Source organism: Medicago sativa, chromosome 2, assembly GCF_051527215.1.
Source record: "Medicago sativa cultivar Bolivia chromosome 2, Bolivia_mono, whole genome shotgun sequence".
NCBI classification, from domain to species: Eukaryota; Viridiplantae; Streptophyta; class Magnoliopsida; order Fabales; family Fabaceae; genus Medicago; species Medicago sativa.
In genome coordinates, this window is record NC_140750.1 from 58049685 (window position 1) to 58075274 (window position 25590).

At 34.8% G+C, this 25590-nt stretch overlaps 1 long non-coding RNA gene and 1 pseudogene across 1 annotated transcript; one reads left to right on the forward strand and one right to left on the reverse strand.

The window, feature by feature from the left end:
* Nucleotides 1-7077: 7077 nt before the first annotated feature.
* On the reverse strand, nucleotides 7078-8028 carry LOC146949267 (putative disease resistance protein At4g14610; annotated as a pseudogene).
* Nucleotides 8029-20059: 12031 nt separating this feature from the next.
* Nucleotides 20060-23631, forward strand: LOC146949268 (uncharacterized). Its single transcript, XR_015025396.1, has 3 exons — nucleotides 20060-20275; nucleotides 21083-21228; nucleotides 23505-23631. It is a non-coding gene; the product is annotated as an uncharacterized LOC146949268 (long non-coding RNA).
* Nucleotides 23632-25590: the final 1959 nt, after the last annotated feature.

The following is a 25590-nucleotide window of genomic DNA, read 5'->3' on the forward strand; positions in this document are numbered from 1 at the left end:
CAATTTTAAAATGATTTTTTAACAAGGGATTAAAGCAAGAGTTTATACAAGCGAATTAAAAGACTCAGAGACAATTTTTTAGAATTTAAACAGAGTTTTAACACATGAAAAGACTAAAATGCCCCTAGGGGCAAAACTGACTCAAAATGACTTCAAATGCAATTTTAAAATGGATTTTGACATAGAATGAAACAAAGACTTATTCAAACCACTTGAAAAGACTCAAACAAAATTTCGAAAGACTGAGAGACATTTGACATAGGAAATGACTAAAATACCCTTGCATGTAAATTTTGCAAATAACATTGAAATAAAATGCAGAGAAAGATGCAATTGATCAGAGACATATCAGATGACTTATAATGCAAGAAAAGAAGAATTGAACAAGTATTTTTAGGTCCAAAATTAGGGTATAACATTTGGTACGCTTGGTTCGCTGGTTTGTGCGTACCAATACGCCGAAGTACCCGAATTCGGTACTCACGTACCAATTCGCAATTCTCCCTTGATTACAAGAATTATGTGACTATGGCGGAATTTAAAGGCTTGCTACTTCAGAAGTTCTGTGCATGTTGATCCACTGGACCAATTTTAAGTTATATAGTAACATTAGCCAAATTGATTTCTCATGTTTTACATAGTAACATTTAATTTTGGTAATTCAATTTTATATTAAGCTGTCCACAAAATGAGCCCCATCTTCCTTCTTGCCGCGGGTTGGAACTCCAGATATTCATCTTTGCTTGAAAAACATTCTTGAATGGCTGATTGTTGTATCTATTCACTTTTTGCTCATGAGCTTCTAAGGAACCCATGAGTTCATATCGTGTGAGCTTTGTAAGGTCCTTTGTTTCTTCAATAACAGCAACAACATGTTCAAATTTTTGTGTAACACCAAATATTCTAGGATAGATGTCTTTACTAACACCTTGCTGGATGATTCTCAAAGCTGTAGCATTTTTCTTCATTTTCTCCTTGTATTCATTCTCTTTTTCTGCAATCCAGGAAGTGTTTATTCGACTTGGGCGTATTTCATATCCGTCTTCAACCACGTCCCATAGATCTTGGGAGATAAAGATAGTTTACAGTTGAGAATTCCAGTAATCATAGTGTTCGCCATTGAAAACTGGAATTTGATTTGTTGTAAGAGAAGACTGAGTTTGAATTGGATGTTGCCATTCTTTCTCCATGAATGCACTTCCAATGACAAGAGTGAAAATTCAAGCAATTTGTGAAGAACCTCAATAAAAGGAATGGAACAAAAGTATATTTCATTCTTTACCTTTTTATTTAGAATAAAAAATAAAATAAAAAAAAAGACACTATTTTTCTAGTACTCTATTATTTTAAGAAATTTATATTTTCTCCGTAATTTATGTAAAAATTTTAATTCATGAGAGACCCCCAAAAATTTCAATAAAAAGAGAGAGAAAAATAATATGCCATTGACACCGATGACCTAATATATATGCAAAAAACATTGACACCAGTGACAAATTTTAGTGCAAGTTTGGATTGATGGTGAGTTTGTCGAGATATTTCTGAAAGAAATATAACAAAGCGACATTACAGTGAATTCTTATCGGAGAAAGTTATTCTGGCATTGCATAGTCCATAAAGTCTTGAACTAATAGATTTCAGGAAACGTGGGACCTTTGTAGATTTGTTTGATTTTCTTCAACACTGTTTTGGATTCCAGGTTAGTTAAATTGTACTCAAACTTTCCATTTCATTATTATAATGACATCATGGACTAAAAGTGAAGGAATTTAAAATTTTAGGGACATAATCTGTTTTTTTATTTTGCTTCATAGTTACACTTTTCTATCATGTGGCTTACGTTAAGAATATAAACTTTGTATTATGCTCTTTAAGGTATACTTTACAATGCCACATGAGTCTTATATGTAGGATATACTAGTAATAACACCCGTGAAACGCACGGGATACTTTAGGTTAAACCTTGATATTTAAGACTGTAATAACTTTTTGAGAATTAGAATCTACTATACATAAATTATATACATTATATGTGTAATTGTTTTCTTAGCATGAGTATTGATATGTCTAGTATATCCAATTGCAGACATAAGTGGGATAGTAAACCACTTCACAAAATAAAGATTTAATTGTTATACTAATCAAAGACTTATTTTTAAGACTTGTTTACACTAATTAAGCATGATTTAATTTTTTTGGAGGAGATTAAGTATAATTAATGTTTGGCTCTTTGATTAGTGATTTTCAAAAACTTATTTGTACAATTATTATTAAGTATGATTTAGTTATTGTATATTTGGTTAATGATCTCTAAGAACTTGCTTATACTAATCGGGTATGATTTATCTATTGGATCTTTGATTAGTGATTTCCTAAAACTTGCTAATTAAGTATGATGTAGGAGAAAAAGATGATATGTTGCTTCAAATCATGTCTGAACAAATATAATAAAATGAATGATGTCTCAACAAATTGAACGAGAACAAATTAAGCTTGAGATGATGTATCAAGTGTGACACCCTAAATCCCATGAATAATTATTGCTATTGTTTAATTAAAAATAGAGTTTGATTCGCAGCGGAAAGTGTCAAATAAAAACTTCTCTAATGATATAGGAATTCTTCCACAAAATTTAGGATATCACACTGACTCATAACAAACATAATTCATATTTCACTTCATTAAAAATTATAGTAATAATAACATCGAATCTTTTTCTTTTGAAAATGTTTCATTTTACATCATAGACAATGGTTTTCTTGCACAAAATTAAATAAGTAAGCATATCCCTTTTCCCGTGTCACTATCAGAGCAGTGCTTTTCCCCAAAATAACCGACGACACAAGACAAGTCCTCACGAAAGGCATGCACTTGACTCCAAGACTCATAACCTATATAACTACGGTTTCGCAACCGCAGGGCCAAGCCAGCAAACACAAACAACGAAGGGGTGAGTTCCGAGAACATGTAATAGTATAAAAAAAATGAGAAGAACACGTAAGCAATTAAGTCAAAGTCGTTTCACATCACAAACATAATATTCAGAACCTTGAAGAATATACTATATCATCTCAATCTATATTAGCAGGAAATATCATTACAACTTAAGAACCAAAAAAAACTTCACAAACACAATGTCACAATTCAATTCCAACTGGTCACAACACATGTAGTCTCCAATAATCATCTTCATAAGAACATCAACAAATAATCACCTTCATCGTCTCACACAATTACATTAATAGACATCACAAGGTAATTCGTTAAAACATCAAAACTTAACAACTTGACTCGACAACACGACTCAACTTGACAATGCACTCTTAACAACTTAACAACTTAAATCATCGTGAAACTTCTTGATATGCAAATGCATGTGGTACCATTCAACAACATATATGAGCGTAATTAGGCTCTTCAACAAGTGAGCATAAAGCTGCCGGGCTTAAAGCCCCCAACGTATTTGAGCACAAGGCTTCCGGGCCTAAAGCCCCCAACTTTAATGAGCACAAGGCTGCCGGGCCTAAAGCCCCCAACTTTAATGAGCACAAAGGCTGCCGGGCCTAAAGCCCCCCAACTTTAATGAGCACAAAGGCTGCCGGGCCTAAAGCCCCAACTTTAATGAGTATGCAATGGACTCAACTCCTACAACTTAGACATCTTGAACTTCTTAAACAACTTATATGATTCCAATAATTTGGACAACTTCTTACGACTTCACAACTTAGACCGACAGTTACAACTTTATGACATTAATGGTCAACAGCATCAAACGATAAACATCAACATCTTTAAATAACATCATTATCAAATACACATCATTAAATAGCACTTCAGTTATACATCATCAATTAACACATAGCACTTCAGTTATACATCATCAATTAACACATCAATTTCACATCATCAAATAATTCACAATTTACACTTAGTCAAATAATACATCAACTATACTTCTTAAATATCACATCTTTACATACCACATCTTTAAATCATATACATCTTCAAATATCACATAGTCAAATAATATATTTCATTTACACATCTTAAAATAATACATTTAGCACTATGGTATCCAAGACACATCTATAAGGAGACTAAATCTTATTTCAAACACATTCAAAGATAGTAAGGATAATTTCAATTATTATCTCTATAAAATCACTTAAAAAATAAACTATTATTTATACTAGGCATACGGCACCACTACAATTCCAACTTCTAATACATAACATCACATCTATATCAATCATTAAATAAGTCATCAATCTAAATAGTTGCAGCAAATCAAGCATAAGCACTCACAAATTTATCCATGACTTCAAATACCACATATTCACATAATTTAAATCAAGCAACACCTTAATAATGTTTCTAATTCTTCTTTTAACCTCCCACATCTAAATTTGCACATTAATTAATTATTCTCTCAAAGGGCTACAACCGTCGCGGTGAGCCCTGAATGAACTTTGGGAAATACGGCTTTCCCGTTCATCCCAATTAATTTACACTCATGATCTCGAACTCTTCTCTCTCACCCCATACCTGATTGATGATTTCATATGACGCAATTAGGATAATTAGAATTCCAGCAACGATGGAAGATCAGCAACGTACAACGAACAACTTAATCGGTTCACCGACAGGATCTCCGAATCAACAAAACATGACGACGTAGTATAATACCAAAAAGTTTGACATAAGTGTTGACTAGAAAAAAATCTGATCGATGCAAAGCAAAGTTGTCGATAGTTAGATCGTATATATAGCCTTCCATGTCTAAGATCACTACCATGGCATCAGCAAAATATAGTTGGACGTGGCTGTTGGGATTTGACGGGAAGAGAGATTATATCTCTTGGCTGATCGGCCTCTTAAATATAAAAGGAAGAAAATAGGTTTCCTACGGGAGATATGTGAAGATAGGAGGAATAGCATGGAAACGGAACAGAAGACTTCTACAGGTAAAAGAATTTCCTTGCGGCGGTAGGTTTGTGAATTCCATGCTTTTCTTTTGGAACTCGTAAACCCCCTTTTTTTTTTGTGTGATTACCCTTGTATTGCTTTACTAGTATGTATATGTATATGGAGGCTCATAGGGTTTAAGCAGCGGCCGACATCAGTAACTTTTACAATTACATACATATATTAGTGGGTTAATGGATCATATACCTATGCATCTTAATTAATAAATAAAATACATATATAGACCTATTGTCTCTAAACTACCACCGTATCAGCACTCTTTTAACATTTTTTTTTTATTCTAATTAGTTTCTCTTTCAAGAAATAAAACAAACATAATATCAACAAATAATTTAAATAAATTGTGAAGACAAGCATATTACGTAACAGGTAGAAAATTGTCACCACCAAAATAAACACATACATAATAATAATTTAACACAATATCAATAGGAGGAAATTTGGGGTGTTACATCAAGTCTCAACAATATAAAAAAAAAAAGACTGGTAAACTAATCATATAAAACTAATCATAGAGAAACAACAATGATTAGTTCTGCAGATACTCTCGATACATTCAGAAATATTCTTCTAGACAGATTCCATCAGAAAGTATATTTTCGAATAAGAGAAAAATTGAATAGATGTAAGAAAAACAAATCAATGTGTATTAACAAAAACGGTGGTGCAAAAAGCCACTGTCATATATAATCTGTCTATAAGTGGAAAATTAACTCAAGAGTGCCACTCTTTTCCACACAAATATAACAAAGCCACTCTAAAACTGGTAACATTAATTGAATTAAATGTTAGAATGAAAAACATGAGAAATCATTTTAGCTACTTCAAGTCATGCACAAGTTATTTCTCCTGTTCGTGCCTACTTCAATATCGTCTTATTACTTACTCATAAGAGCCTGTAGATGGGCAGCCTAATTTTGTTTCGTCAAACTGTATTCCAGTTAAGGTGTTGAAATATGTCCCGGATGGTCACTTTTTCATGTTTATTTGCCATCTGATTCTTACAGCAGCAAGATCAAGAAAAAATCCAGTGATGCAGGGAGACAAGCAACAGCAAGATCATTATACATTATTGGGTTTTAGCCATCTTTGATATCTTGCTACGGAGGATCAGATTCGTAAAAGCTACATCCGGACAAACAGGCTGCTGCTATTCTTTCCGAGCAAACTGAAGCTGCGAAAGAGGCAAAGAAGATTGAAATAGATGTTCATTTTAAGCCAATCGAAGGGGCTTATGCAGTGTTGGTCGATGCCATAAAAAGAGGAAATTTATGATTCTAAAGACGAGTTTGATGATGAGATTTCCACCGAATGCGATCCACAAGACTTCTACAAGATGTTTGGTCCTGTTTTTGTGAGGAAAGGGCGGTGGTCTGTTAATCAACCAATTCCATCACTAGGTGATGATAAGACTTCAATAAAAGAAGTTTACAGTTTCTACGATTTTTGGTATTCCTGTAAAAGATGGAGGGAGTTTCCCCAGGCTGGTGAGTTTGATCTTGAGCAAGCTGAATCCTGATATCATAAATGGTGGATGGAAAGGCAGAATGCAAAACTGTCAGAAAAAAGGTAGGAAGGAAGAGTATGCACGGATTCGCAGTCTTGTTGATTATGCTTATAAGAGGGACCCTAGAATACTGAGAAGAAAAGAAGAGGAAAAAGCTGAGAAGAAAGGGAAAAAGGAGTCCAAGTACATGGCAAAGAAGTTGGAAGAGGAAGAAGCGGCCAGAATTGCTGAAGTGGTTGGTTCTATAGTGCACAAGTGAGATTAGTAGCGCACCATGTACAAACTTGTGCATGGTGCAACACTATTTTGCTTACGCATCTTAGTAGGACTTAGCTATCATTTAAACTTCTTTTTTCAAAAACTTCTTAAAAAGCATCCCTGTTGCTCCTAATAAGTTCATTTAATGACCAACATGCGCAAAACTTGAATGCAGTGCCATGACCAACATGCGCAAAACTTCTGATCTCGTACACACACACTGAATCAAGATTTCAGCGCCTATATTAACTGAGAGAGGAAAGTTTAATAGAGACTAGTTTTCCAAACAACAGAAAACAAGAGACAGAAGTCATTAAATTGATACATCATGATGGTTGTAAATGCTTAGTGCCATTAGAGATTAGCCGATTAGCCTCATTCCGAACACATGTAGATACACCCTAGGAAATAAAAAGAAGAAAAAATATTCATAATAAGAATGAAAAAGGTTAATGTATAACAATGAAACTAATACGGAATTTTGAAGAACATGAAATATAATAAGGGAAAAAAAACACTGTGGGGATTCTGAATTACCAGGTGGTTGCGACAAATTATCTAGTTGCACCTCCATTCAAACTTTGAGGACAAAATAAATCATGCATAGAATTCTGGATGTTCACAAACAAGAAAAAGCAACAACAATGTTAGAGTGCAAGCCATAACATCGAATCATGATTGGAGATAATCGATTTTGTATACAATACCTTTTTCGCAACAACTTTTTTAATAGTAGTGTTAAGGTCACCATTCCAATTCCATTCATCTTGCGTCGATACACGTACTTCAAAGAGCTTTGGTGCGTTCAACATTCCATGTGAGAACGTTTCCATCATGGGACAATCTACTACAATTAACGTCCCTAGTAGTGGAAATTTGAATCCATGTCTTCCCTTGCAGAAACATCTTAATCTTGGCAAGTTATTCAATCGCAGATACCACAATTTCATAAAAGCTAGTTCAGAAGCATCATTTTCATCATCACTTGCAACTATTTCTTCTATCTTTTCACAACCACCTATGCTCAATTTCCGGAGTTTTGGTAAATTAGTAACTGTTGATGATTTCACAATATTTTCCTAACCAGCACAATTTCCCACCTCCAACTGCTCTAAATTCTCAAACAAAATCGAGGTTTGAACTATACTCTTCAGTTTAGAACATCTATATACACCCAAAGTTTCAATATTTTGAATAACTGGTTGCACCTCAGATTTCTCTTCCCATATAAACTGAAGGTTGTCTAACTTAACAAGTATTAAACTTCTCAAATTCATAGCTGTTTCAGAACGTCCATCACATTCGCTTCCTCTCGAGAAAATATATGTGAAGGAACTACATGTCACCTTAAGCTTATTGATATTGATAAACCTTCAGAGGAAACCAGATGGAAATTTGTCAGACTCGTCATGAAAACAACGCAAGCGAAGAGCTGTTACTAGGTAGATAAGCTCGTCATTAAGTTGACCATTGCATAACATGGTGACATCCTTCCTGTTCAAAATAAGCTCCCTTGTGTTGGGGACAAACTATGAAACAGAAGTAATCAGATTCAAGCTAATAGCTATGTAGAGAAAAGAATATTGCCTACAGTTTTATAAACATTATCATATAAACTTAATGAGAATAAGGAATTAAACTCACATTTTTGTCTACTTTTTCAAGGAGAAAATATCAAGCAGCAGGACACAACTATTATATATGAATTTTTGGAATGTAGAAGCAACTAAATATTTTCATAAAGCATTATGCCATTTATTTCTTCGTAATTTAGAGACTTTGGCTTGAATAGTACGAGCTTGTCACAATGCAGCACATCCACATATTTTAAAACAGGACAATCAAAGGTATGTAACCCATGGTATAAGCTTCGAAGAGAAGAAAAATAAGAATAGGATGAATGATTTTTATTTCATCTGAATCGTGAACACTATTTGATACAATTAGGATAAATGAAATATATAAGAGTATATAATAGCTCATTCCCTAAACTTAAGCAAATATACTTATTGTAGTTAATTAGCTTTGACTTATTTGCATTTGTTGCTCCAACTTAATCCTCCAACGCTTATATATTAATTGTGCCACAATTATGGAGATTCTCTTCTTTGACTGATCTGTTGCATTTGTAGCTCCTAAATTTAATCCTCCAACGACTAATTGTGCCACAATTAATTATGGATATTATTTTCTTTGAATGCTGATTATATTCCATAGTTGTTAAGAGTTGGGGTACTGCTAATACCTTCCCTCAAACGAGGCCGAGGTTGAAGGCCGAGTTTGGTTTGAAAATGCATGAGGATAGCCTTTGACACTGGTTTAGTAAAGATGTCATCAATTTGATCATTAGTAGAGATGTAGTGAGTAACAAGAAGGCCAAGTGAAACTCGTTCGCGAACAAAATGATAATCCAATTCAATGTGTTTGCTACGAGCATTGAAAACTGGATTTATTGTCATGTGAAGAGCACTGATGTTGTCACAGTAGAGTATTGGAGGAGATGCAAGTGAAATGCGAAGGTCTTTTAGGATGAATGTCAACCATGTGAGTTCTGCTGCAGTGTTTGCCATGGCTCTATATTCAGCTTCAGTACTGGAGCGGGAGACTGTGTGTTGTTTCTTTGCGCACCATGAGATGGGGTTTCCTCCAAGGAAGGTACAATAGCCAGTGGTAGAGCGTCGTGTGGTAGGACAACCTGCCCAATCTGCATCAGAAAAAGCAAAAAGATCAAGTGTAGTGTTGGATGTAAAGTGGAGACCTACATCAATAGTTCCTTTGACATATCGTAAGATACGTCGAACCATTTTTAAATGCATAATTGTAGGAGAATGCATGAATTGGGACACATAGTTAACACTATATGAAAGATCAGGACGAGTAAGAGTGAGGTATTGTAAGGCTCCAACAAGTCCACGATAGTAACTTGGGTCGTCAAGTGGAGTGTCATTTGACCCAATCTTGGTCTTGGCTTCAAGTGGTGTGCTCATCGGCTTACAATCAACCATGTTAGCTCGTTCAAGGATAGTAATAGCATAATGTGTCTGAGATAGATGGAGTCCATCAGTTGTGGGGAGTATCTCAATTCCGAGAAAATGGTGAAGAGGTCCCAAGTCCTTCATGGAAAATTCAGATTGTAGGAGCTGAATGAATTCAGATACTATGGAGGTAGTGGATCCCGTTAGAAGTATATCATCTACATAAAGGAGAAGAATTAAGGATCCTGCATCAGAGTGCAAAATAAATAAAGATGGGTCAGCCAAACTACAAAAAAAACCATAGTTAATAAGAAAAGAACTAAAACGGTCAAACCAGGCCCGAGGCGCTTGTTTAAGACCATAAAGAGCCTTTTGAAGTTTGCAAACATGGTTTGGGAATTGAGAATCAGCCATGCCCGGAGGTTGTTCCATGTATATGTTTTCAGAAAGCACACCATGCAGAAAAGCATTCTTTACGTCAAGTTGTCGAATGGGCCATTTCTTAACAAGGGCTATAGTGATGATTAACCGTATGGTTCCTGGCTTGATTACAGGAGAGAAGGTTTCAGTATAGTCAACTCCATCAACTTGGTGATATCCCTTTGCAACAAGGCGAGCTTTGAGGCGTTCTAGAGACCCATCGGGTTTGAGTTTTGATTTGAAGACCCACTTAGAACCAATGACATGCATGCTAGAAGTGCGAGGAACAAGTTCCCATGTTTGATTCTTATGTAAGGCTTCAATTTCTTCGTCCATGGCAGATTTCCATCCGGGATGAGCTAACGCCGAGCGAATGTTATGCGGGTTACGTGGAATTTCAGGAGAAGGCATGGTGATCAAGGCATACTTAGGATTAGGCTTTACAATCCCGTGTTGTGAGCGAGTAACCATTGAAGGTGCAGGTACATCGTGTGGTATTTGAATCGGTATAATTTCAAGCTGCTGAGTTGAAGTAGGAATGGCAGACTCATCCTCACTCTGTAAATGGTGTGGGGAGTGTTCAGGTTGCACATGTTGCTCAGGTTCGGTTTGTGAGGACTGTTCCGGTTGATCAACAGGTGCAGTAGGAAGCTGTAAGGCAGCAGAGTTCAATAAATTTGTAGGCAACGGAATTGAGCTTGGTGGTGAAGTGGAATCTACTGTCGAATCTGCAGATGAGCTGGAATTAGTATGAGGCAGCCAAGAATCAAATATACTAACTACAAGTGGTGGAGAAGGAATAGTATTATGGTGATTAATCTTATATGGAAAAAATAACTCATCAAAAACAACATGTCGAGAGATAAAAAATTTCTTAGTAGAAGGATGAAAACATTTATATCCTTTATATGTATCACTATATCCAACAAAGACACAAAGAACTGTTTTTGGATCAAATTTGTGGCGTCGTGTGTCCCAAGTGTAAGGGAAGCATTTAGAGCCAAAAACTCGCAGTGATGAATAGTTTGGATGTGTCCCATGTAAGGCAAAGTAAGGAGTTTCAAAATTAAGAGAAGACGATGGGAGCCTATTAATAAGATGGACAGCTGTACTAAAAGCTTCGACCCATAGAAATAAGGGGGCACCACTATGAAACAACATAGTCATACCTAGTTCCCTTATTATTCTATGTCGCCTTTCGACCATACCTGTTTGTTCTGGTGTATATGGGCATGACACCTGATGAATTATACCTGTCAAATGAAAATGAGTTGAAAGTTTGGAGTTGATGAACTCACCTCCTCCGTCAGAATGAAAAACCTTGATTTCTTTGTTAAATTGTTTTTTAACATACTTCTCAAATGACAAATAAGCATTAACAAAATCAGATTTATGTTGTAAAGGAATAATCCATGTATACTTAGAGAAGTCGTCAACCAAACATGCATAATATCTAAATTTAGAAATAGACACAACAGGAGCAGGTCCCCATAAGTCACAATGTATTTTTTCAAATGCAACAGAACTAGAATGCTCAGAAGAAGAAAAAGGTAATTTACTAAGTTTTCCCAATTGACAACTATCACAAAGATGTTCATGTTTCAAAGTACCAACTACATCAATTAACCCTTTATTCTTTAGTAACTTTAAAGCCAAAGTTTGAGGATGTCCTAGTCTTTGATGCCAAATATTCGCTGACCCAGATGTGAAGCGATGTGAGAAATATAATTCAGGCAATGAAGAAAGAACATATAAGTCACCCTTGCGTCTCCCAGTGATCATTGGTTCCCCCGTTTCTCGTTCCTTTACACAAAAATCAACATTAGAAAACTCACAATTAACAGGAAAATGTTTGGTTAGTTGGCTTACAGAGAGCAAATTTTTTGTTAAATTAGGGACAAGTAAGACATCATGAAGAGGTAGTGTGATATTCTTTTGCTTAATGGAGGAATCCCCAATACCATGAATTGGTAGAGGTGAACCATCACCAATAAGCACAAAATCCTTACCTAGACATTGTCGAATGTTATTTAACATACCAATTGTACCTGTCATGTGATTGGAGGCTCCAGTGTCTGAGATCCATTCTGTTTCAGCAATTGTGTTGTCCAAGGTGAGTGCTGCAAGTGCTTGAGGTAGGTCATCAGATTGAGTATGTTTCTTGGGCACCCACCAACATATCTTTGCTATATGGCCTACTTTGCCACAATATTGACATTTTTCATTCCGATAGAGATCCCGTTCTGCAGCAGTCATACGACGCTCTCCTGGTGGTGGAGGACGTCTCTGTTGAGTGGTCAAAGTGTGCTGATTTTTATTTTGGCTACTAGGTTGTTGGGCCTGGAATCCTCGCCCCGTCGATGTGAAGATTTGAGAGTTTCCACGGTTTCGAGAGGAAAATTGCTGAGATCTTTGTTGTTGGCCATAGAAGGCCATTTGAGGAGTAAAAGAATTGTGCATCTTGGCATGACTGGAAAACCAATTGCGTCGTTGATCAAGGCTCTGGAGCTGTGATATGAGCTCAGAGTATGATGGCCTTGGAGGTTTTAACATGGTTGTTGTGAAGGTTTCATAATCAGGGCCAAGGCTTGTGAGGAGATAAAATACCTTTTCTTTGTCTGGGACTGGTTTCCCAATGGCAGCAAGATTGTCGCATAGACCTTTGAAAATGCGAATGTGTTCAGCAATAGTTTTGTTCTCTTCCTTGCGGAGGTACGTGATTTGTTGACGGATTGTGAATTCACGTTCTTGTGAATCTTCTGCATATGCATCTTTGAGTGCGGTCCAGACGGCGTAGGCAGTGTCGATGCCGACAACCAATCCAAGTGCTTCCTCAGAGAGAGTTCCGATTATCCAGCCCCGAAGGAGACGATCTGCCTTGCGCCAGGTAACAAATTCATCTGTTAGTTTTGGAGTAAATTGTTCTGAGTTTGTGGTGTTGGTGGTGTATTGAGTGGGGGCTGGATCTTCATTTGTAAGGTGACCGACCAAGTCTTGGCTTTCTGCAAGGGCTAAAGCTTGTTCACGCCACAAGGGATAATTTGTAGGACTTAGTTTTAGAGTGATAAAGTTGCTGACATTGAGAGATAAAGAAGTCATGATTGTAGGAAGTGTTCACAAAGGCTCTTGATACCAAGAAGAAAAATAAGAATAGGATGAATGATTTTTATTTCATCTGAATCGTGAACACTATTTGATACAATTAGGATAAATGAAATATATAAGAGTATATAATAGCTCATTCCCTAAACTTAAGCAAATATACTTATTGTAGTTAATTAGCTTTGACTTATTTGCATTTGTTGCTCCAACTTAATCCTCCAACGTTTATATATTAATTGTGCCACAATTATGGAGATTCTCTTCTTTGACTGATCTGTTGCATTTGTAGCTCCTAAATTTAATCCTCCAACGACTAATTGTGCCACAATTAATTATGGATATTATTTTCTTTGAATGCTGATTATATTCCATAGTTGTTAAGAGTTGGGGTACTGCTAATACGAAGTTGTGTTAAATGTAACACCCCGTTTTCCCAACATGAAAATTTCGTAAATAAATCAGAGTATTCATCGTAAACGGAATGTCACATTTCATAAAAATCATAAATTGAATAAATAAATATTTATCCTTCAAAATTATTCGGCTTAATCTTTAAAACTTCGCAGCGGAATTAGTTCAACAACATAAAAGTCTTTGGCACGCAGGCCTCATCATAAAAGTCTCATAAATCTTAGTTCAAAAATAATTCTTAAACTTCAAAAGCAATACGTAAAGGAACAGAAAATAGTATTAAAATCCCCATCCCGTTACGTATCAGAGCATCCTAGACACGATGTGAGGAGTCTACTCACGAACACAGCTAGTCTTTATTACCTGCACATTACCCACGGTCGAGGCAACATATACGCAGAAGGGGTGAGATTTCTCAAACAATAATATTAAGCTCATAAATCATAAATTACATTTAACAACATAAACATCTTATAATTTAACAACTATAATTAAACACATAAACATCATCATTTATCTTAGCAAAATATCATCATATAGCAGTCACAGTCATTGTCACATATCATCATACTAAAAGGCATCACAAAGTAATTCGTTAAAACATCACAACTTAACAACTTGACTTGACAATGCATCTAGACTCGACTATGCAACTCTTAACGTCTTAAACCATCTCGAATCATCATGAAATGCAAATGCATGTGGTACCATTTTAGGGCATAAGCCCTCATCGTCGTGGTTGAGCAAAAGCTCCATCGTCGTGGTTGAGCAAAAGCTCCATCGTCGTGGTTGAGCAAAAGCTCCAGGGCATCAAGCCCTCAACATAGTTGAGCAAAAGCTCCATCGTCGTGGTTGAGCAAAAGCTCCATCGTCGTGGTTGAGCAAAAGCTCCAGGGCATGAGCCCTCATCTATAAATGAGTATGCATGGACTCAACATCTTACGTCTTAGAAACTTCATGAACATCTTACAACTCTTTGACTTAGACCGACATTTACATCTTAAATAAGACTCAGCAGTATATGCAACATATAAATAATTCATCTCATATCAGCATCATAGTACAACAACATCAAATGATAATCAACAACATCTTAAACATCGCATCATCATAAGCATCATAATTAACACATATAGTGCATAAATAACAAAATCACATCTTTATATAACCCATCTTTAAATTACACATCTTCAAATAACACATCATTATATAACACATGGTCAATTAATTCATAATTTGCAAAGTTCTACTATCCTTATTCTTTTATTTTCTTTTTTGAATTAATAAAATATTGGCCTTAGCACATTATTATGTTAAGTACAAGGATCATGTGGTCTTTTAAATATATATTAGTTTTTAAATGTAACATGTTATTCTTAGGAATGTCTAACAAATTTTGACGTTAAAAGAAAATAAACAATAATGCATCAATTTAGACTCTTAGGCTTTTGCTACCTTCATATGTTGACAAGCATATTCCGCTACATTATACAAGTTTTACGTTCCAGAGACACAACATTATAGTATGTTATACATGTGAGCATATCAATTTCAAGAGTGGTTAATTACCTGAAGTGCCAAAATATCATGCCAATAACCACAAAAGCTTAAAAACAAATTCATCAAAAGAATAACAGAATACTGCCAAATTTTCATGAAATAAACGGGCAAGGCTAACAACAAAAATTATAAAAGTGCTACACCTTATTCTGAATTTCCAAATACAGGAATCGGCCATGCAGAAAGTATATATGTATAGAAAACTTATCCAAATTTAAACTATTCAATTTATTTTTCGTTTTAAAAATAATGCCAGTTGGAATTCAACCAAAACAATTATATCATAAAGATTCTCACTTTTTAAACTAAGGGTTCGCAAAATTAAGAGTTTATTCAAGAAAACCGCCGTCGACGTATCCGGATTCGTGTGAAAGACAAAGAGGACCCTAAAACTCAAACATGAATATTGTTCTACCATAAATCAAAATATATCTCAATAAATCAAACACATAATTTCAGCAGCATACAAGAACATGAATTTATTAAAAGATCATGAAAACAAGAAAAAGCACACAAACCCTTACTACACATATGATTATACAACCCTTATGGTGAATAGAGACTCCCCCTTACATCAATTCAACAGTTTTCCATCATCTAATCATCAAATCTCACTAAAACCCTAATTTCTCATAATCTTACAAAACTCATCCTAAAACACGTTAGATGCAATCTAATGATCTACAGACTTAATATTAGTGAAAGATAGTCTCACCCTTACCTTAGATAGTTTTTCTGAAATCAAAAGCAGCGTTCTTCGTTCCTAGGGTTCTCTCTCTCTGAGTTCTCCTCTTTCTCATCTTTCTCCAAAAAGCGGTTTAACGTAAAAACTCTTTCTAACCTAAGCTTCCTTATTTATAATACTACTCACTCTTCCTAAATCTATTTAGGCCCAATAACTTATTCTTCTTTCTATTCTAACCTCCAATTCTACTTACACTAATAATTCTCATATTCTAATAAATAATAGAATAATGCCACTTAATAAAATACTAGCACCTCACATATTTTAAAATAAATCACATAAATAGATTCTAACTTAATAAAAATAATTAAATAAAAGGAGGGCGTTACAACTCTCCCCAACTTAAAAGAATTTCGTCCTCGAAATTCAAAGCACAAGAGAAAATAAATTTAGTTATTGCTTCTTCAAACAAAACAAATAAACCACATCAATGTTAGTCAGTTAAACATGATCACATATAATAAAACATAACTACTAACTAGAAAACATGACGACACGACACAACGACTCTTCTACTTGGCCGGACGGACCGACCTGCTCTGATACCAATTGTAACACCCCGTTTTCCCAACGTGAAAATTTCGTAAATAAATCAGAGTATTCATCGTAAACGGAATGTCACATTTCATAAAAATCATAAATTGAATAAATAAATATTTATCCTTCAAAATTATTCGGCTTAATCTTTAAAACTTCGCAGCGGAATTAGTTCAACAACATAAAAGTCTTTGGCACGCAGGCCTCATCATAAAAGTCTCATAAATCTTAGTTCAAAAATAATTCTTAAACTTCAAAAGCAATACGTAAAGGAACAGAAAATAGTATTAAAATCCCCATCCCGTTACGTATCAGAGCATCCTAGACACGATGTGAGGAGTCTACTCACGAACACAGCTAGTCTTTATTACCTGCACATTACCCACGGTCGAGGCAACATATACGCAGAAGGGGTGAGATTTCTCAAACAATAATATTAAGCTCATAAATCATAAATTACATTTAACAACATAAACATCTTATAATTTAACAACTATAATTAAACACATAAACATCATCATTTATCTTAGCAAAATATCATCATATAGCAGTCACAGTCATTGTCACATATCATCATACTAAAAGGCATCACAAAGTAATTCGTTAAAACATCACAACTTAACAACTTGACTTGACAATGCATCTAGACTCGACTATGCAACTCTTAACGTCTTAAACCATCTCGAATCATCATGAAATGCAAATGCATGTGGTACCATTTTAGGGCATAAGCCCTCATCGTCGTGGTTGAGCAAAAGCTCCATCGTCGTGGTTGAGCAAAAGCTCCATCGTCGTGGTTGAGCAAAAGCTCCAGGGCATCAAGCCCTCAACATAGTTGAGCAAAAGCTCCATCGTCGTGGTTGAGCAAAAGCTCCATCGTCGTGGTTGAGCAAAAGCTCCAGGGCATGAGCCCTCATCTATAAATGAGTATGCATGGACTCAACATCTTACGTCTTAGAAACTTCATGAACATCTTACAACTCTTTGACTTAGACCGACATTTACATCTTAAATAAGACTCAGCAGTATATGCAACATATAAATAATTCATCTCATATCAGCATCATAGTACAACAACATCAAATGATAATCAACAACATCTTAAACATCGCATCATCATAAGCATCATAATTAACACATATAGTGCATAAATAACAAAATCACATCTTTATATAACCCATCTTTAAATTACACATCTTCAAATAACACATCATTATATAACACATGGTCAATTAATTCATAATTTGCAAAGTTCTACTATCCTTATTCTTTTATTTTCTTTTTTGAATTAATAAAATATTGGCCTTAGCACATTATTATGTTAAGTACAAGGATCATGTGGTCTTTTAAATATATATTAGTTTTTAAATGTAACATGTTATTCTTAGGAATGTCTAACAAATTTTGACGTTAAAAGAAAATAAACAATAATGCATCAATTTAGACTCTTAGGCTTTTGCTACCTTCATATGTTGACAAGCATATTCCGCTACATTATACAAGTTTTACGTTCCAGAGACACAACATTATAGTATGTTATACATGTGAGCATATCAATTTCAAGAGTGGTTAATTACCTGAAGTGCCAAAATATCATGCCAATAACCACAAAAGCTTAAAAACAAATTCATCAAAAGAATAACAGAATACTGCCAAATTTTCATGAAATAAACGGGCAAGGCTAACAACAAAAATTATAAAAGTGCTACACCTTATTCTGAATTTCCAAATACAGGAATCGGCCATGCAGAAAGTATATATGTATAGAAAACTTATCCAAATTTAAACTATTCAATTTATTTTTCGTTTTAAAAATAATGCCAGTTGGAATTCAACCAAAACAATTATATCATAAAGATTCTCACTTTTTAAACTAAGGGTTCGCAAAATTAAGAGTTTATTCAAGAAAACCGCCGTCGACGTATCCGGATTCGTGTGAAAGACAAAGAGGACCCTAAAACTCAAACATGAATATTGTTCTACCATAAATCAAAATATATCTCAATAAATCAAACACATAATTTCAGCAGCATACAAGAACATGAATTTATTAAAAGATCATGAAAACAAGAAAAAGCACACAAACCCTTACTACACATATGATTATACAACCCTTATGGTGAATAGAGACTCCCCCTTACATCAATTCAACAGTTTTCCATCATCTAATCATCAAATCTCACTAAAACCCTAATTTCTCATAATCTTACAAAACTCATCCTAAAACACGTTAGATGCAATCTAATGATCTACAGACTTAATATTAGTGAAAGATAGTCTCACCCTTACCTTAGATAGTTTTTCTGAAATCAAAAGCAGCGTTCTTCGTTCCTAGGGTTCTCTCTCTCTGAGTTCTCCTCTTTCTCATCTTTCTCCAAAAAGCGGTTTAACGTAAAAACTCTTTCTAACCTAAGCTTCCTTATTTATAATACTACTCACTCTTCCTAAATCTATTTAGGCCCAATAACTTATTCTTCTTTCTATTCTAACCTCCAATTCTACTTACACTAATAATTCTCATATTCTAATAAATAATAGAATAATGCCACTTAATAAAATACTAGCACCTCACATATTTTAAAATAAATCACATAAATAGATTCTAACTTAATAAAAATAATTAAATAAAAGGAGGGCGTTACATTAAATCCCTAAAACTCATAGATGCTAATGCTGGAAAAATAAGTATTGGAACTGTGTCAGCCATTTCATCATGTGCTACAATATTCTCTATGCCACACTCTTCTATGTAAATCCCTTCGAGATGCTGAAGCTCTTTAGCCACAGAAAGTGGAAAAACATTATTGAGGCTTTTGCATTTAGTAACTGTCAATTGGCAGAGATTTGGAAACTTGAAGCTTTCATCAGGACTGCCACTCCATATGTGTTTCAAAATCGGTAAATGTTTCAAAGTAAGAGTTCCCAATTGCATTTCCAGTTTTGTCTGTGCTTTTAGACCTTGTGTTTCAAATACAACTTCCATATCAAAACAATCAGTTACAATCACTGTCTCTAGGTTCTGTAATTTATCAAGAACATATGAGGGAATAACATTTGGTAATTTATTGCAGAATTGAATTTTCAACTGCTTCAGTTTGGAGAAGGAATTTGGAGCTAGTTGATAATTCCATACTGACTTCAAGTGTTCCATGTGGGAGATTTCAAATGTCTCCAAGTTTGGAAATATAGCCTGCAATCGGTAATATGCTTAGATCTTTTACAATTAACTTCACAAGCAAGTAAAACAATACTTACATAGTTGGAGACAGTGATCACTTTATCATAGGAGAATGGTTTCTGAGGTGAAGGAAGGGTGCCCAACTTTCCAGCTGTGACAAATATGTCCTCCAACATTTGGCAATTACTAATCTTTATATCTAATCCAAAGGTACGTAATGCATACCCCCTAACCCTAAAAATCTGGCGCCCTCCCTCTTCCAGATTTGAATTTCAAATTCCCTTCAACTTATTGTTTGCATCGGAAATAACATGCATTTACTCTCATTTATATGCATTTACCATTTTGTCTCCCACATTACTTTTTCTTCATTTTCCAACAAAGCAGAATTTATCTCTGTCATCTATTCAAGTCCATTTTTTATTTACCCTTTCACCTGTCTTTCTCTGAACTTTCCTCCTCTCTCTTCTTCCTTCCTCATCCCCTCCCTTCTGGATCATCTCCTCGCTGAAAGCCCGCCACCATTTACTCCTCTGATTTATCCCTCGCCTGCGCTGAGTCTTGCTTGCCGTTGATTAGGTTCCGCCGGTTGGATTGTAAGTCTTAAAACTCATTCTGTTGTGCGCATAGCTCTATCTTTCTCCAGAAACTTGGTGGAATTTCGAACACTCGAAATTTGGCGAAATTGAAATGATTTGAGTGCGAGAATTAGAGCTCTATCTTTCTTTCACTCAATTTAGTAGGGTTGATTTTGATTAGAGATGATATTTTTACTTGGTTTAATTTGAATTTTATTGTTTTTGATTCATGGGTTTTAACATTTCAAGTGTTGATTAATTTTTTTAGCTCATAGTTTCATCCATATGATTTTTATGTTCCGAGTTTTTTAATTGATTTTTGAAACTTGGTTTTTTGAAGGTATTATTTTTACTTTATTTTACTTGAATTTCATTAGTTTTGATTCATGAGTTTTGAGTGTCGATTATTTTTTCTGTCCATTGAGACATTTATATGATTTACTGGTGTTTTATGTTATGAAGTTAGGTTCTACATGTATTGTGTGTCAATGTTAATATAGCCGTTGATTGGTCAAACAGATTTCACGAAAAGATGAAGCTTGGTTCTCCCCCAATTTTTTTATAGTCTGATGTTAATTATGTTGTATTGTTATGTTATAGAGTTGTTCTGATGTTGATTATATAGGGTCGAACTGATTTTACCAAAAACTGGAAGCTTGGTTCTCCTTCAATTTTATTTGATGTTATGGTGTGCTATGTTACAGAGTTGTTGATTGGTTGAACTGAATTTATGAAAAGTGAATTTTTTTATCTGATTATTTTTTTGACTATTTTTTGATGTTCTGATGTTGATTTTTTTATTGGGCTATTTTGACTTTGATACAGGCAAGAGGCAGGCTGAGGAAGAAGTCAAGGAAGTGAGTACAAATAAGCAAAAGGTAGAAGAGGTTGCCGCCAAGCAAAAGGCCTTGAAGGTAGTAAAGAAGGAGGAAAGTAGTTCGGAGGAATCCTCTGATGAATCTGAGGATGAGGTATTATATTTCACTGCATATGCTTTAATGCATTTCAAATAGTGTGTACTGATCATGCATTTGTTTGTTATTGTTATGTTATTGATTTATTTCATGTTAATCAAAGTAGAGGTATTGGAACAATCATATAAAATAGAGGTGGATTCTAGGGTGAGGGTCCAACTAAGTCCCTCACCGTTGTACCACTAATTTTAACCTTTAGATTAAATAGACCCACACGATTTAATTATTCATCACCACACTGGATCTTTGCACGTTGCATGTGCGCTCTCTTCCCTACCAAATTTCTTCCCTCTCAGATGTTCATGCTGCATTTTCTGCAATCCAAAATGGGACTTTTGTCTGAAACGTGTTTTTAGCATTGTTTGCAAGTTGAGATTTACCAAACCTAGTTTAATTTAGTTTTTTTAAAAGAAAAACATGAGAACTAAGTTTCGTAACAGAGAGAGCAAATCAGTCATATGTTGTTCATATAGTAATCATTCAATTTCCATTTGTCAACTAGTTATTTTGTTCATACATTATGTTAGAAATCATGGAATCATAGGGAGAGAAGTCATAGATGTAAGCAAGATAGCAAGCATAAGAGTACTCATGAGGGAGATACTCAAAGGAACTCATTAGAGAATGAATAGATTGATTAAAGATGATCAAGAAATGATACAAGAGTGTTCCTATATATAGAGTTTAGTTGTGTAACTAACTCTAACTAACTTGCTTGCTCTCCAAGCTATCTAGATAGCTTGCTCTCCAAGCTATCTTCTCACTATATTCTAATACATTAATTGTTCGATTTATTATGATTTATTGTTGCTTTATATTTGAATCACATGTATTTGATGATAAACATCAAATCATATTGTCACAAAGAATATGAAAATTTCCGTAAAAAGAATAGAACTTAGAAACAATAACCTTGGTGGAAAAATAATGAAACAATTCTTGAATCTCGGTCATTTTATTTGAAGGAATTAAATCTCAGCCATTATTTGAGCAAAAGAGACCCAATTGAAAATCCTTTTTCCCTTAAGTGTTTTATCTCTGACTTTTTACCTTCAACCAAAGGTTTCAGACTCGGTGGGTTAGGCAGTTCCAGTGGTGGTGGCTCGAATTTGGGTTGACAGATTTGAATCTGATGATAACATTGAGAGAGATAGGAGGAGAGAAAAAAAAGAGAAGGTGGGGAAAAGGATTGTGTGAGTAAAGATGCACGTATTCTCCTTTTATTTTCTAGCTCATCTAAACCTTTAAATATATCTTGATGGTATATAAAAGTGGTCCACAGGTGAACCACTTAATTGATGGTTCACCCTAGAATCCACCTAAAATAGATGTCCTTTTATAAAAAAAAGTATGTAAACATAAATTTTTTTTAAATCTACCTCTGCTGAAACACTACCTTAAAGCACTCTGTGTGTTATAAAAAGACAAATAGAGAAGTACAAGCATTAAAACATGTTTGTATCTTTTGATCGATTAATGCCACACGCATGCACCGTGTACTATCATGATTTTCACCACTCGTTTAGAGACTCTTATCAACTGATAATGGCGCGGAACATAAACTAATGAAACTACGCAAACATTGAAGTTCAAGACAACTATGATTTCTGTAATCATTTTACAATCAGAAATTTTTATTTCACGAAGTCGAGGTAGGTCTTCAACGAGGGAATACCAGAGGACATTCTTCAATTTGTCACAACCTTTGACTTTAAAATATCTTAGTTTGGTAAAAGATTGAACTGGAATTGGCCCATGACATATTTCATCCATATTAAGCAGATTTTGAAGAGACAAAGTCTCTAGTTGGGTAAAGGGTAAGGATGAACCAACCTCATTGAGTTAATGATGTACTTCAGTTCAGTACCATCTTGAATGCACAAATGCTTTAATTGTGGAAAACCTGCCACGTTCAGTTCATAAAACACATTTCTAACACATTGTATTTTTGCAAAGCACATGTTCTCAGCTGATTCAACAAAAACTTAAGCCCATAATCCGAAAGAATGCTTGAACTTTCTAGTGTCAATCAGCTTGAGTTTTCTTTGAATCAAAAGAAATTAACAATAGTAAACGAAAATAAACTTGTTTCTTTATAAACTGTACTGAACTATAAATCTATAATTATTGTTGGTATAACCATCCTAAGAAGCCATTGCTAAGTCTAAACTAATTTTGAAATATGCAGAATTCATAGTAAGTTTGATTACACATGCGTTTATAAATCACAACGAATTCACATGTTGACTAGATGATCATTTTGGTTTGACTAGATTGGCTTAATGGATAAAGGCTTCTTAACAACTAGATACTGTAGTATTATACTACAGGTTTGTAACTATTCTTTTGTATATGTTACTGGTTCATTGCTTTTAAATGTTATTCATTAAATATTGTTTTTAAGTATGTTACTCCATAAGGTGATTGATAGAGTCTAGGTATGTGTTTGGACTTTTGGTGAGATCTAGGCTCCTTAGCTTGTGTAGTGGCACCATTGTCATCACAATAGAGATCAATCGGATCCACCATGCTAGGGACTATGCTAAATTCAGTAATCCACTTATTGATCCAAACACCTTCCTTTGCTGCATTTGCGGCAGCAGTATACTCAGCTTCTCTATCATTCTCATATGTATTTTGTGAAAAGAGTTTAATTTTAATGCATTGTTGTTGTAAAAATAGCTTTACATTGAAAGTGAATACCAGTAAAGTTCTTTTAAAACCCAGGGAACTTTTTATGTTTCGGAAGTATATACATTTCTTGGTTTTTGATTCCTTCTCATTATTTATTCCTCATATTTTTTTTTTTGAATTAGCTATATGAGAAGGAAAATAGTATAAAAGAGTGCATTACTGCACTTTGAAAAGCTTTGGATGTAAAAAGGCCAAGATTTGAAGTTGCAAGGGTCTGCACAAGCCCTGCATGGCCAAAGGATAAATTCTTGGCAGAAACCAGACATGCACATCTGAAAGCCTGCACTTATGTGCACGGCCTTACAGTACTCAACCAACACACAAGCAGCAGGACCTGAATTGAATTACCGTGTTAAATGACGAGCACGACCACACAGAACATTTTGTACGGTCGGGCCTATGTTCGACGGAGGCAGTTTATGTCGAGCACAGTTAATGGAACTATATGATTAACTAGTAAGGAGAGTTTGAACTAACCATGTTGTGAATTTTTTAATAGCCAAACAGCATAATTTATGTCCTTTTAATATTACTCCAAATGAGATGTATTTTCTTTTGAGTGTATTTTCTGTGCAACACTTTCTAAATTGATGCTTATGTCTACATGATGAGATTCAATTAGATGACCCAGATATGTATGAAGTAGGGATTGATTTGATCCAAATTAGGGAGTGGCTAATTTGAGTCTTTTAGTTACTAAATTCAAAATATATAATAATATTTGTAACATTGGTTAGTTTTGCTTGTAATCGACACTGGTGGAAGTACTTGTTGAAAACATTGTCATCTTCATGTCAAAATATTCAAGAATCTCTTTTCCATTTTTTCTTTTTGACAAATGAATCTCTTTTTCATAAAAGTGACAGCTTCATGTTAAATTTTTTGAGGGAGAACATTGTCATCTGTTACGGTCTAATTTGATATGCGAGATTACTCTCTACAGTTGTGCGCAAATGAGATTTGTTCACACAAAAAATAATGTAGCAACTCTTCTCAATGGTATATAAGACAATCAGTGCATGTTTGAGTTGTGTTGCTTTTTGAACTCAAGTTCAAAAGTTGCGTCGTACTGATTTGAAATTAAATTGGTATACATAGAAAACGGCCAACTCAAAATAGGTAAATAATCAAATTTCTTATGAAAGCTATTTCAGAATTTTATGTCATTGTGAGAGAAAGTACATCACTTTGAGGACCTCCTCTTGCTCCCTTCTGTTTATTATCATTTTTTTTTGTGGTTACTTGCCCCAATCTGTCCTTTCCACTGCCTGGTACATGACCCCTTGGCTAAAACATATGCAGATGAGTTTCATTAATCATATCCGAAATCGATTGCTTCTCAACCATACAGGTTAGGGATAACAACCCCATAAATTTTGTTTTGTAAATAAAAACTTATTATTATTAGTGGTGATGGTGGTTTCGGGTGGTGTCTTTGATTGTTTATACGGTGGGGTTTCGGAATCAGACATGATGATGTTTGGAGAGAGAAACCAAGTGAGAAAAAAGGTTGAAGATGGTTGTGAGGGAAGCAGGAGAGGTAGGAAGAAAAAAAATTAGGGTTAGGGAAGGAGAGGTAGTGAGAGAAAAAATTTAGGGAGGCAGCCCCGCTTTGGGGAAGAAGAGATAGGGAGAAAAAAAAATCATTAGGGTTGCCAAAGGAGG